The sequence below is a fragment of the Lutjanus erythropterus genome, chromosome 2 (assembly GCF_056507025.1).
Source record: "Lutjanus erythropterus isolate fLutEry1 chromosome 2, fLutEry1.hap2, whole genome shotgun sequence".
NCBI lineage: Eukaryota > Metazoa > Chordata > Actinopteri > Lutjaniformes > Lutjanidae > Lutjanus > Lutjanus erythropterus.
The window spans coordinates 10,941,082-10,956,383 of NC_139318.1; the positions used below are offsets into that span (position 1 = coordinate 10,941,082).

General features: G+C 39.6%; 1 protein-coding gene across 1 annotated transcript in view; it reads left to right on the plus strand.

The window, feature by feature from the left end:
- The first annotated feature begins 1,111 nt into the window (after positions 1-1,111).
- Positions 1,112-15,302, plus strand: part of frmd4ba (FERM domain containing 4Ba) — a 62,033-nt gene continuing 47,842 nt past the window's right edge. Inside the window, 1 exon segment of the mRNA XM_084727844.1 lies at positions 1,112-1,337. The gene's annotated coding sequence lies outside the window, so the exon portion shown is untranslated.

Consider the following 15,302-nt stretch of genomic DNA (forward strand, 5'->3'; position numbering starts at 1 on the left):
AAGGGAAACGACAGGGAAGAGAAGGGATAATCATTAAGGAGAGTGCATGTTAGAGAGAGAAGCAAGCAGCCAAACAACTGTTTCTATGAGCCTTTTACACTTTATGCACAATCACATGTCTCTGAGTAATTTTGATTCAACAACTCTTTGCATTAGTTTATGGTAGCAATTTGATCCAGTACTTATGTAAAAAAAATATTGGCTGGTGCAGCTTTAAAAATATTTTAAATGTTCAGTGTGTGAGGTTTATGGAATATACTACTCATAAATGTGTTTTCATTCGTATATAATAACCGGAAATTAAGAATTGCTGTGTGATACATTAAAATGAGCAGCTCTCCATCCACCGCAGTGTTGCACTGCCATGTTTCTACTGTAGCCCAGAATGGACAAACCAAACAATGGCTCTAGAGAGGTCTGCAAGCTCACCACTAGATACCACTAAATACTACACACTGGTCCTTTACTGTGTGCTGTGTCAGTAAGAGATTGTATGGTTTATATTGTGCCATTTAGCTAAACTCCTTCTCAAACTAATATTCTAAAACTGTTATCCATTTGATAATTGAACAGGGGGAAACTAAGAGTATTTTGTTACACGGAGAAAAAGTGCTGGTCTGACTTCAAGATCATTCCACACTTAGGCTCCAGGGCAGCAGTGTTTCCCAGAGTTACCTGATATTTTACTGTGTACATCTAAATGAAGAGCACATTAGATAATTCAGACAAAACAGAACTATAAAAAAAAAAGTCTACATGTAGCATTGTGTGTTGCAAATTAAGATTTCACTGATGTAATAAAAATCTTACACTAGAACACATAACTAAGGATCAGAATTTTTCCTGATCCATGTAGATGGTCCTACTTTTGCTTGAGTGTTTAATGTTATTTTGATTTTTAATTCATTCTCAGTGTCAGTAGTGTGTTTCCGCAGCAGAGAGCGCTCCTCCATTGGCCAACAGCCGTGCGCTGCGCTGAGGCAGAGGGGAAAGTCATCTGTCCCATCCTGCATGAGTGGAAGGTAGCGGAGAGGAGGAGGAGGAGGAGGAGGAGGCGGGGAGTGTGGATGGATGGGACTGACTCACCGACTGACTGGCTGACTGTATGGAGTGCGGGAGGGTTATTATGCCGAACAGTCCGCAGCCGCTTCCCTTCCCCGGACTTTTCAGCCCCGATCTCCGATGAACTCCGCAGATCTTCATTCATTTTGAACAAGTCTTTTATTGTGAAAGTCTCGGCTTGGGAGGGGAGAGAGAGTGGATTTATTTGAGTGACCGGTGCCGGCTGAGACGCAGACAATAAGTGGGAGCGATCAGATCACAACAAAAGACAAAAGGTGAGAAACGTTTTATTTTACACAAACAAAACCACCTAGAGCTTATTTCTCATTTATTTTAACAAGTGATCACCTGAAACAGCTTTTCTGGCAGCCGCACAGATCGCTTTGTTATCCTGCATATTTAATCACATTTTGCTCTTGTTTGGTACTTTTTTCATTATTTGTTGCCTTTAAATGCTCTGTTGTAAGAACCATTTCTGTGGAGAATAGTGTCTTTTGTGGTTATTCCTCACTACATCAGTCCAAAACAACGCTCACTTGCTCTGTTTGAGTGGAAATGGATCCACGCCTCCTGTGAACTGGCATGTGCATGTCTTTTACTTCTGCTGACTGAATGTCAGCTGGGTGCTGAACTGTTGACATGTCAACATGAGTGCTTTGCTGGTCAGAAATTTGTACTAGGATTGTTCATTGTTACTTAGACAGTTTAAACACTGACAGGAGATTGGATGGCACAGGGATACCTGTGATGCACCTGAAAGTGAAAGGATTGGAGAAAAATAAGTGTGTAAGCTCCCTCTGTTCTTTTTAAAGTAAAAATGAATATCTAACCCTTCCTTGTGGTCAGCTGGTCTGCTCTCCTCATGTGAATATCCTGTTTCCTGGACAAAACAAACAATAGAGAGGCAGGCATGATATCCTGTCGTGGTCTTGTGTCACCTCAGACCATGAAAAATAAGAGTGTGTGGTGCGGGATTGGTTAAAAACAGGATGAATACTTTCATACAGAGCTCCAAAAATATATTTCATACTAAAAAAAAGTTTGGTAACACTTTAAAGGGTTTGCATAAGACTGTCATAACCATTTCCTGATACTTAAAATGCCAGTGTGTGGTGCTGAGCTTGGTTAAAAAACAGGATGAATGCTTATGAAAGCATTCATCGGAACAGAGCTTCAAAAATATGTGTCATATATAAAAAGTGCATTAATACTTTATTTGCATAAGACTGTTATAACCATATCATAACACTTGTCATTAACATGAAGGGGTCTTTATGTTAATGTTTATGACTGTTGTCATAAAGTGTCCAAAATGTAACACTTTACTTGAAGTCAAGGAAGATATTCATGACATATTTTAAAACGGTCTCATGACAGCCAGTCGCCACTGGCCTTATAAAATTTAATGACATCTTTATGACAAGTCCAAATGGTACCACTTTATTTGGAAGTTCAGGAAATTATTCAGTGCTGCAAAAACATTTCACAATGTAGGAAAACTTAATGGCATCTCCATGACAAGCCTAAAATGTACCACAACAAGGAAAATATTCACAACATACTTATAATGGTCATTGGCTGAATGGTCAGCCAGTGTCAAAACAAACCATGTATGACAGTGTAATGTAATGTTAAAACATGAAGCTAAACAGTTTCTTTAAATCTGGTAATCAAATCAAGTTGTCATGACAAAGACACTGACAGGTTATGATGTCTTGGTTAATGTCAAGCTGTCACAACAAAGACAGTGACAGGTTCTGTTGTCTCGATTAATGTCAGGTTGTCATAACAAAGAAATTATTGGCTTGATTAATGTCAAGTTGTCTTAACAAAGACATCTCAAAGAATGTCAACTTTGCATTAAAAATGACATTAAATTGACCGAATGACAGTTAATGACAACAAACACACATTCATAAAGACTCCCTCATGTTTACGATAGGTATCATGACATGTTTATGACAGTGTAATGACAGTGATACTGTCTCATGCAAATGAAGTGTTACCACACTTTTTGTATATTTTAGGATCTCTGTATGAAAGTAGTCATCCTCACTGTTGACCAATCTCATCACCACGCACATGACATGGTTATGACAATGTAATGACAGCCTCATGCACATCCTCCAAATGAAGTGTTACCAACAGTATCATTCATTTGTTGTGATACACAGCAGGCCTGGCATGAGGAAACCCAGTGACATGAGGCATGTGACTGATAAAGAACAAAGGCACAGAACTGGTTTGTATAGGTGACTAGATTGAATTTGTGCCACATGAGAGCAACATGTGCTGCTGCCTCTCTTTCTCTCTTTCTGACACACACAAAGTGCAAAGGCAGCGCTGCTTTGTGTTGACTTTAGTCTAGGATGTTCAGCTGCTTTTAATGGGGTCAGCACTTCCGATTCAATAAAGCTATTAACAGCCACAGAATATTCCAACACCACTGCTCGCCCCGCCACAGACAGGAGTCATTTGCCAATCAGGGTCCATTAACAGCCTTATCCATACAAGGCGGTCTTTGAAAGGGTAAACAAGATTAAACACCAGCAGTGTGACCTGAGCTGATGATGTGTTCCCACCTCTCCTCAAAGCCCCTGTTTTGTGTTAAAAGTTGATTATCAGCATTTTTCTTTTCCTTTCCCACACGTCTTTATTATAACCCTCTTTGCGCAGATTTGAATGAGAGCGTTTGTCAGTTGGGCTATGTGATACTGTTGTCATGCAGGTTCATACAATTCAACACCTGTGGTCAAAAACAAGTTCCTGCCAGACTGGTTCTGACGGATTTCCTCACCTCAGAAAGATCAAACTCTTGATCAAAGTCTGGTATGTGACTGGTGAGAACATCAAGTTAAATCTGTCCACTTTATGCACGCTGTTGTTATGTAGCCTACAGGTAACAGTATAAGTTAACATACATACTTTACATGTAAAATAGGGATGCATGATATGGACTTTTCTCAGCCGATATGGATAACCAATAATTACCTGCTTCTCAGGGCTAATACAGATAAGATAACTGACAATTTCACATTTTTCTATTTTAAGAAGTTTATATAACCTGTAGATTCAGCACATCTGAGGGTAAGAAAGGCTCAGATGTAGTGAGCAAAGATGGATGATTTAATAATCCATATCTCTCACCTAACTAAATCTGGCATCCAAAAACTAACAAAACCAAACCAAACCAAAAAAGAGTTCTGACATGTCAAATGTTCACTTTTTTTAAGTAAAGTACATCAAAACATCACATCAGAATTTGGCCTTTATAGAGCATTTTGGCCAAAAAGTCAAATAAATGCTTTGAAATAATCTGTCAAATCAGATACAATAATAGGGGATATTTTGGGGTATAAATTAATTATCGGAATTATAAAGAAAAATATAAATTTCCCGTTACTGACCAATAATGTGTGAGCCATAAATAGTTATCCTCCATCTTCATATAAACAAACATTACACAACAACTTAAAGGTTCACTTCAGTAACATAGTGTTGAATTTCCATAAAGTTAGGGGACAGAAAGGAAGGGACGGACAAGAAGGTAAAAGCCAAAAGAATGATGAAAATTGCAGCAGCAGAGGCCAGGAAATCCTGTCTTTTAGCCTTTGTATGGGTTATGCTCCAAAAAACACTTGATCCTACAGTTTAGCCCTCATGACATCATCAGGGTGAGACGCTAAGTGCTCCCCTCCGAGCCTCAGAAGACATTATTCAACTATTTTCAAAGGTTGTGTAAAACACCTCATGACAAGTAAACTGAACTTGTGATCTGTACAATTGATGGAGTCCCCTTGAAAGTGAGAAACAACCACTGCTAAATGCTAATTTACTGTTGGCTAAACATTAGTTTAGTATTTAGCTAAAATGCCACAGTAACACAGGTGGAAACAAGTCATAATAAACCCCTCACATCACTGGATAAAATGTGCTGAACATCGGTACAGACTGAAGTTCTCAGGAGGGCTGAATCTCAGGAAAATTGTCCCAAAACTCCAGCTTAACTGAATCAGTAGCATGCCTTATTGAGGAAAACCCAAAATGTGCTAGCATTAGCCACCACAAGCTACCGGATCAAATAAGGCTGTAACAGCAAAAATCTATGCGTGTTTTGAATTGAGCATTTGAGCAATTGGTGCATTTTATTCCTTGTGATTTACACTTTTCATTTGTGAGAAGAAAATGTGCTGTTTCTTCTCTCAGAAGTTACACAGTCTCGCTCTAAGTTACAGAACATAAAAGCAAAAATGTGTGGCATTACTCTCTGAAACTCTCTTAGCTTTTGGCAGAATTGAGAGATATGCATGTCATGGATTAGCACTTAAATATATGTACACAGGCTTGCTGCTGGAGGCCTAATTCAGGGTCAGACACTGGACTGTTTTCTAGTTAATGTGTTTGTGGGTCAACAGTAATCTATTGGCTTAGCAGAGGAAATCAATTCAAAACCCCAGTCCAGAGGAGACATCTGAATTAAGAGGCTGGAGCTTTGCTTGTTGAGTATGTTTAATCTAAAAACTTTTATCCCAAATGTCTCAGCGCTCCTGTGTTTGCTGTAAATGTCCTCAGTGCCTCTGGTGCCCTCCGTAACATAAACCTTGCAAACATGGTTCACACCGAAAGTTGTGTCAACAGGAATCTGTTCCTCATTGGCTGGGCACCAGCTCAGCAGTGTACAGACGCTACATCTCTTTTCCTTGTTTCGTGTCTGCTTTGTCCCGTCAGACAGGACATCCTTAGTAAAACAAAGAGCCTGGCCCTGAGTTTCTCGTGCAAAACACAGACATTGTGAAACCCTCTGGGTTCATTGTGTGTTTCAAAATTTACGATTCTTGTTTACAAGAAATACCACGTGCAGCGAGTTTTGTGGGACAAAAAATGCTGTTGTCTTTTGTTTGATTTTGAGGGATTTGGTCCTTTTATGTGCGGCTGTAGTGGATAATGATGCTCAGGGTTGGTTTGTGTGTTTATTTCCCTTCAAAACAGAGCAGAAAACGGCAGCATCAGCCCTGCAGAGTGGCTCTCAGCTGGTTGGGAATTCCTCTGGGAGCTGGTTTCCATATCATTTAGATGAAAGAGACTGCATTAAAACTAGCTACAATCTGTTTAAGGACAGACACTTGCTAGTTTGTGGACAAATTCCACATAAAATGCAGCGCTGGAAGCCACCTCCTTATGAATTATTTAAAGAATGGACACAAGGATGGATTTATAGGTTGCTCATGTGTATCAGTGGCTATTGACCCGAGCACTTCAGAGTAAAAGCCCCCTGTCTCAGGGGAATGATAGTGGGAAATTAATCACAATTCAAACAGAGCATGGTTTATGCCACTACAACAACCTTTGCAAATTAGGTGATGCATTATGCTGGTGATACATCATCATTCACCCTTCATGAAGACAACTGTAAATAAAATAAATAATATAAATAATAATAAAAATAAATAAATAAATAAAAAATCTGGACATAGACCAATTTGTAAACTTATGCTCCACTCTTTGCAATCTTCATTTATGATTGTCTTATGTAGCTGATATGGTCAGCTTTGACAAACAAATATGATTCTGTGCATTAAAGTGAATTAATTGTCTCATTACTGGGCAAGTGAAACCAAAATCCAGTCTCACTGAAGTATGAAAATTCAGATACAGCTGCATACATGTTGATGCAAAGAATAACCTTTGAGAATTTCAAAGTATTTTGGACAATAACTACATTGAAACAATAGACAGAAACAGAAGATGGCAAAATCATAATTCATAAAAGATACCTGAAGGATTCTGTTTTGCATTTAAAGGACCAGTATGCAAGATTTTGTTTTTTGGCTGCAAAACCTGCAAAAAAAATCTTATTTTCAGGTGATTATGAAAACATACTTTTATACTCCATTTCTGCTATATTGTGCTAATAAATCCCTGTACATTCCAATTCTGTTTCAGAAAAAAAAACTATCACTAAAATTACATGCCTATTACTGAAAATTAAGCTCTACAACATAATCTTGCTTAACAGTATGTCATGCAGTTCATGCATTTGTCCAGACAGGAATGGTAAACAATGTCATCTTGTTTTTTATTTGACATTTCTGTTGTCACAGAGCAGTCTATTTCCCACAAACCTAAAACCGTTGCAGGCTAACAGTCAGAGATTATAGTGACAAAGTTGCAAAGATGACATTAGAAGAACGTGTTAGATATAACCATATCTCAGATATGCAATACAATTATATACAACTGATTTTATTTTGAAGGAAACACAATTTGAGACTGGATGAACTTTTCTCGTCACATAATGAGGAAATGTTGTTAATGAACTCATCTGATGTGTCCCAAAATGTTGATACTGAATGTTTGCTCACTTTTGTTTACTTCCAAAATATTTCATCCCCCAATACAGTAGTGACTACAGCATTATTCAATTTTTTATGGTTATGTTTAGGCACTGGCAGCACGTCATTAGGGTTAGGGAAAGATCATGATCTTGGTTTGATATAGAAGCCATAAAACTTATGATGATAGAGTAAAGAAATAAGATGAGACATAAGACAGAAAATAAAATAAATTAAAACCAGCAAATGACCAATAAATTAATAAGACATTTGATTTAAAACCACTACAAAAGTAAGAAAAAAATGAGATGAGATAAAATACAATGATTAAGCACACCTGCCTTGATTGGGGAGGATGTTGCATGAAGTGGTTGTTGGATTGTCAGTCATGGAAAGTTACAGAAGTGCAGCCTCGCCAATTCCAATGTTGGAAAGATGTGGAAAAAAGCATTTAACAATCTGACAATCAGGAAAAAAACTAGCCATTAAGGTTCTGATGCTGAAGTGCTGAGACCCCCTTTCCGTCACCTTTCCGATCACCATTGCGGTCTGCCCCCAACAATTTTTCCGACAAGCACGCCCACCACATGCAGAGATTGGCCACGTGTGCCGAATTCACAAAGTATTGGAGAATTGAACTTCTCTCTCAAGCTCTCATTTTTCGTTCTTCATGTAAGTACCTCTGTCACGTTTTGTGCGTACGAGTGCAACACCGTGAATGTCTTTGACGAGAGACCGTCTGAGTGCCCCATTCTATCCCCATTTGTACAATAAATCGCATCCTGCCAGCTGTGACAGCAGGCTTTTTGCCTCGAGTGTGGCCTTTCCTAGCAGGTAAAAGCACTTTCCCCTTGAGATGCAGGCAGAGAGCTTGCACAACCTACTGCTGAACCTTTAAATGTCTTGTTATATGTTTTCACCTGCGACGTTATCGTATATGAGCATGTATGGAATGGTTGTTGTGTCCCTCATGATGATTCCTGGTTAACCCAACTCTCAGTTCACACAACCCCCCCCCCCAAAAAAAAAACCTGTACGCTGCTGCACAGGTGGGCAGGTGAGATGGAGATCTGCTTCCAGATCCAAACAACACCTTCATCCTGGTGGGTTCATCCACAACCTCAGGCAGCAGAGGTAGCCTTGAACCCGGCAAATCTATGCAGCGTTACACTCCAGAGCAGAATATCCCTCTTTGTTTGTGTTCTCCTCCTCTCCTCCTCCTCCTCCTCCTCATGTGTCTCTCAGGCTGGGATGTAATTGCTGTGAGGCTGAGAAAATGAAAATAAGAACAAAGCGAAGCCCTCTACCACCTTTTCCTCTGCCTGTGCTGCTGCTGGCTTGCCTACGAGGTTTTGGAAAAAGGAATAGGGGGGGTCTTCCCTGTAATTATGCTGCTTGTGTGCCTCTCCATCTATCCTTCCATCCTGCTCTTGTGATCGCTCTCCATTTCTCCCAATTTTCCTCTTAAATACACACTGCACAGATCACACACACACACACCGGGAGAACTGTGCAGTGATGATGTTGAGAGGATATTTGAAAGCCTGGATGATAATCACCACAATGAGACTCTCTCCACCACGGGTGTGTGTAAGGTAAAGGGGGGGGGGGGCAGTGGAAAGGGCCTGAGCTGCTATTATTACCCTCTCGGGTGCAAATAGAGAAGTACATGGAAAAAATCAACCATGCTCTCACAGCAGACGTACCCCACAGCCTCGGATCCACGGTGATCGATAATGCTCAACGCATAAAACCCCATGTGAGTGTTTCACACGTTTAGTGCCAGAAGGGATGGAGGCACAATAAGGAGAGAGACGCTGGAGACTTGTGTGAATATGAGATGCGCCGAGTTTCACAACCCCCCACAAAGTAATTTCCTGTTGAATCACTGTGCTACATTTGTCCTTTGTTTTTCAAACCATGCCAGAATGAGCTGATTTTGTTTGGATTGTCAGTCAGTGGATTTTATAGTGAAGGTGTCATTAGGGTGCGGTGTGGCAGACAATAGAGATGGATGGCTGTAGAGGTGCTCAGCCACTAGCATTCATCATTAATGGAGTGTTATGTGAGCCTCTTCTGTTACCGGTTTAATACTGGAAAGGAACACCCCCACCTGGACAGATACTCACACACACACACACACACACACACACACACACACACACACACACACACACACACACACACACACACACAGACATAGACACTGTAAAAATAAACCTGTCTTAAAAAAAATTGTTTCTGGGCTGCCTTAAACTTTTAGTTGACAGAATTTGAAAAGATACGTTGAAGTTATTTTGTATCGGTACACTCATCACATGACTCATGCTAAAGTCTATTTGAGACACAGCAAGTTTTCATCATGCATGATTTCTTCTATTAATCTATCTAAAAAAAAGGGTCTCAGGTAGTGCTGTGATGACAACTGCACAGTAACTCATCACTGCAAGTTTTATTTTGAAGGGCCAATCTCACAGTAGGTTCAGATCAGCACAGTGATCTTTGAATACACCTACTGGTCAGCGCCACCACACACAACAAGCCAGGAATATAGCCTCTGATCGATTGACAATTCAGGAGCACAACCCCTGATTGGTTAAAAGAACACAACACTAACACAACAACAACTTTTTCAAGTTTCAAAAATTGATAAATATATAATAGTAATGTGTTGAATTTTGGATTTATCATTATGGATGTATGGATCAACATTACATGTCAAAAGAATTTAAGTTAAACACCAGAACTTCTAAATTCAATTGAATAAATACAACCTGTATATTTATGTTAAGATAATAAAAAAAGATTAGTTGATTCCACTAAATTCCTGTGTGACTTTTTACAGTGCACCAGATCTCAGACCCCACTCACCCTCCAACTCATATCCCCTGCAGTTTAGAAAGAAAGAAATCATCCAGCTGCAGTCACCTTCACCACTGCAGCTTGGGATGAGGAGGAGGAGGAGGAGGAGGAGAAGCGGGGAAGGGAGGGAAGTCATTATCACCTGCCCCGTGGACCGAAACCGAGCACCCCGCTGGTCCACTCAGACAGGCTGCTCTGAGCCGTGTGACAGGGACAGTGGGCAGTGGAGAAAGACTGCATGTTAGCAGCAACATGGAGGAAAGATGTAGGTGTGTGTTTATACAATGACGAGGAAACCATGTCAGAGATTCAATAGAACACGGCGTCTTTGATGTAGAGGTCTGTTCAAGGTTGCATTGTGTTGCTAAGAGGCTTAGCTGCTTCCTTTTGAAATACAGTACGCAAGTTGTCCTGTGTGTGTATGTATACCCTTTCACCTACTGTACTGTACTCTATTGTAACAGCAACACATGTCTCATACGGATGAGCTGGTCATATTTACAGAGGCGTTTCCATCAAGACAACTATTTACAGGAAAGTGTCTGCCAGCAACATTAGCCCCTTTCGTTACAGTCGGTCGCTGACAGACATGTATACATTGATGCTGCATTGGCTTTTGGATTGTACGTCAACTGCACGGCCATTTTGGACCTGGCAAAGCACAACATTTACATTCCTCAACCAATTTCAATGAGTTGAGTCTGTGGAGTAAGTTAAAAAAAAAAAACTTTTTTATCTACTCCACGTAGATCATAAACCGTGGAATATAAACTCGAAATTGGTTTAGAAAAATGTAAATGTTACAGTGCTTTTCATCCAGAAAAAATGCAGCTCCCACTTTTACATTTATTTGCTTACAGGCCAATCTTGCCCTGATCAATATGGCAGCGACACTGACATATCGCAGCAATGGTCTGAAGCATTCAACGCTGTGTCTACATATATATCTGTGGTCGTCAATGGGCAGAAATTAGTGATGTAAGGACAGTGTCAGGTGATACTGTGGACTGGACTGTGATGGAAAGCTGATATGGAAGGCACAGTAACAGGTGTCAAGTACATGGGAAGGAAAGATGATACTGTATCCTCAGGGGAAGACAGGGGTTGTGTTAGCATACTGTATGTGCTAACACATTTATTTATGTCAAGCCCGACTTGGTTTGGAAACATTGTACTGTACACTAATATAAATAGTCTGATAACATATTTCTCTGTCTTACTTATATATCTTTGTTAGTTTAGTTATCTTAGTTATTTTTGTTTTTGAGACAATATTGGTAAGATAAAACAAGTAATTTCAAGATGTGACCTTTGGCTATGGGAAATGGTGATTAGCATTTTTTACTTTCCTTACATTTTAAAGAATATATGACTTGATTATTCAAAAGGAGTAATTAAGGGATTCATGTATTTTGAAAATAATTGTTGCAGCACTGACAGCTAAAAAGAGTCATTTCCACTTAATATGTTTCATATTTCAGACACTGCATTGTTGGGTTGTGCGATATCTACCAGAACTGCATATGAAGTCCACAGAAAAACATCACGAGGGACGATGGTTTGGAGAGTCTTTGTCCCCACACCACATGTCCACAGCTTAGATTTGTTCAGCCTCTGAAGTTTGAAACAAGGTTAGCTGGCTAGCTGTACTGAGGAAGCTAGGCTAAGAAAATGCTGAAAGAAACACACTAACAGCAGCATGTAGAAAAGAAACAGCACTGCCACTAATGTAACCAAGCATCTTGGGTTTGCTGAACCGGGCAGGTTTCATAAGTAAAATATTACAAAAAACATGGAGATGTGCAATCGTAGGCAATGGTAGTGCAATGACCCGCAGCAACAGCTTCTTTTTATTTTCTCTCCCACATGTGATAAACAGAACCAAGAACAACTCCTGCCTTATGGCAACTCTGAGGGGACACAATACATTCACTGCATACTGGCTGAATAGATCATCACTTTAAGTCAAGACACAAATTACAATGATTGTTTAAAGGTATCATAAAAATCTGTAATATTTATTATAGTTGGTGTGTAAATTTCTAATTTGATGCAGCTCAAACTAATATGAAGCCAGCTGAAGCGGTTATTGTAGGCCTTTCTCGCTGCACTGTGGCTGACATTATGTGGAACGTCCTTTGAATAGCATGGACCTCCTGTAATTTAGTTAACTGTCCAGATGACTGATGATCTGTGAGAATGGCGAAAATGAAATTACTGACATCCCCTGGTAATACTAATTCCACACAGATTCAGCTCTTACAGTGCATGTGGGAAACAATGATCTGGACGGTCTCAAACCACAGTAAGGCCGCCTCTGTTATCAAAGAGCATCAGTAATTACACAACACAAAGCAAGGTATTAAATAAAATATTTCATTTTCAGTAGATAACAGAAGTTTTTTTTTCCTGACATCTGTGGGCAGCTGTAAAAGCTGTGAACATAACATTGACACACATCAATGCAGTGCATTCATTTGAAATGCAGGACACTGGCAAACACTTATTTGCAATTCTGTATACACAAAGCAATATTTTTTATTCCTTTAGTTGGGATGTTTTGTTCTTCATCTGATGAATTTAAATCCAATATTTAATCTCCTTTTAGCTCTGCTTTGGTCTCCACCAAATCTGAACAAAATGATGTTTTTTTGCTGCTAGATAGATTGTTCACTTTTTTCACCGTCTAGTTGCTAATTTTTGGTGTCAGGCAGTTTTCTTTAGCTGAAGATAGCTGCTTGATGTAGTGAAGTATTCTAAAATGCTCCATTACATTATAGCAGTGTATACCATTGCATTCATTTGCTGTTGTTCTGTCCGTCTGATGATTTTAAGTTCAATATTCTTTCTCATTTTAGCTCTGTGGCAATCTCCTCCAACTCCAAACAAAATACTGCTTTTTTCTGCTAGCTAGATTGTCATTTTTTTCACTGTCTAGTTGTTAATTTAACAGTAATTCTCTGTGCGTTTGAATGGTGCAGTCCTTTAAATAATCCTTTAAACCTTTGCAGATGTAAAAATATTGATTATTGCAGCTTTAAATTTCAATATGCCGCCTGATCTGGAGATTTCTTTTCATTGTTGCCACATTTTTTGGATCTTTGCCTCTTAGTTTACCATAATCCCTGTGTTCTTTGTCTTTGTCATTTGAGGTCAGCCAGTGAGGCTTTTTCTGCCGCCACAGCAAGTCTTCCTCTGAGAATATTTGTACAGTTAAAAACTTAATTTGCTCACATGTGGTGTCTTTTCTAACCAATTAAATATTGAAGAGCACTGAGACGTGTTTTCCATCTGCAGCGTAGCAGCTGTTTCAGAATATGCGATGGTGTAGCAACAATAAAAGTATTGGATGGTCGAGCAGCAGTAAAGCAGAACAGATGCCCTGTTTTGAGGCTCTTTGCTCTACAAACTCGACCTAGCCCACTGGTAAAATCCCCACTTGACTCCCAGTGAACTCACTCTCCCTTCAATCCACAGCACCTCTTGAAATCACTCTGACAGAGCTGGAGCCTCTGAGAGCTTTCAGCCCATCGAGAGCTTTTGTGTTTATACAGCAGGACAAAAATAGAGGTTTTCTGTCATACTGGTGGCTTGACAGCTTTTACACTTTTGGTTTCAAAGTGATGTCTAGTCGTGCTGCACAGGTTCTATAGTGTGTCTGTACAGCACAGTGGCTCATAGAGTGCAGTTTTTAACACACAATAACTGGATCAGTTGTCTCATTTCTCAGACATGTGTTAAGGCCATGTAACTGATCTGATTATCTAGTTGGTAAATTGGATTGGGAGTGATAAGCCAGAGGGTCTCATTACTGTACATCATCTAAATGCAGATATCAGCTGCATAATTGATTTAGACACTTCTGTGTGTCTATACAATAAATGTATTTGTTCTAACTGAAGGGAGCCATGAGGTTGAGGCATGACTTGATGTGTTAGAGGCACAATTCCTGATTTCTGTTTAAACTAGGTTAATATTGGTGTTAGACAACTTCTTCAGTCCTAAAATCAGATTGTTGTATGTTGTATGGCTTTTAAACTAGTTTGTTAAGATGCTGAAAGGTAAAATATGTATGAGCCTAGTGTTCCGAAATTAATACTGCAGACCAAATAGCGAGTTGGAGATAGTACAAATAGTACACTCGATCACCTGTTTGTCAAACGTCAACCTGTTATCCCGAAAACGAAAGCCCACTGCTCCAAATAAACACACTGCCTGCCTTACTGCCTGACAGACTCTCTCCAGACATTCATTTGGGGAATATTCGGTATGAATTTTAGCTCCATGTAAAGTTAATAAATGTGAAACAGACACTGCGGCCAAAACAAAAACAGACGTTCGCACAAGAAAGGAAATTTCAAAAGAGATCTTACTGGCTGTGGCATTGTTGTCGGAGAATCTGGTGTTTCCAATTAGCATGTTTCTTTATTCGCTTATGACATATGGTCATTTTAGGATTTAGCACAGTAAATATATTACATATTTCTCCTTTAATATGAACTGTGTGACCTTTTCCTGCTTCCCCCCACATGCTCCCTTGAGCATGATTCACCGTTACGGATGGAAATTGAACAGATGATGATGCTGATTTATTTAGATTTTCCCTACAAGGCTTGTAATTCATATACATTTACAGTCTACTTCCCAGCAGCTCTGAATGAAAACAGCTTTGTGCTGTTGTTGTTCACAGTGAACTATGAGTGAACTGTGATGGTATCTTACATGACAGATAAATTATATCAGCCATAAAACATAAACATGGGAATGTTTTTTAAATATCTCTTTCTTGGCAACTCAGTTTTACCTGAGCCCCTCTTCATATATCTTTTTGCAGACAGGATATCAGTTTATTACACTTCAGAAGCCAAACAATTTAAAATGAGTCTGTAGTTTTTTTTTTCTCCCTGTAATAATGTCGCCCCCTCCATCGCCTCAAGGCTCATTATGGCCCCTCACTGGTGGTGTCTAGTCCCCTCCCCCTCCTCTGCTTCATCTCTCTTTCTTTCTCTTTGTTTCATTTGGACGCCTGTGGAGATGTCAACAGTG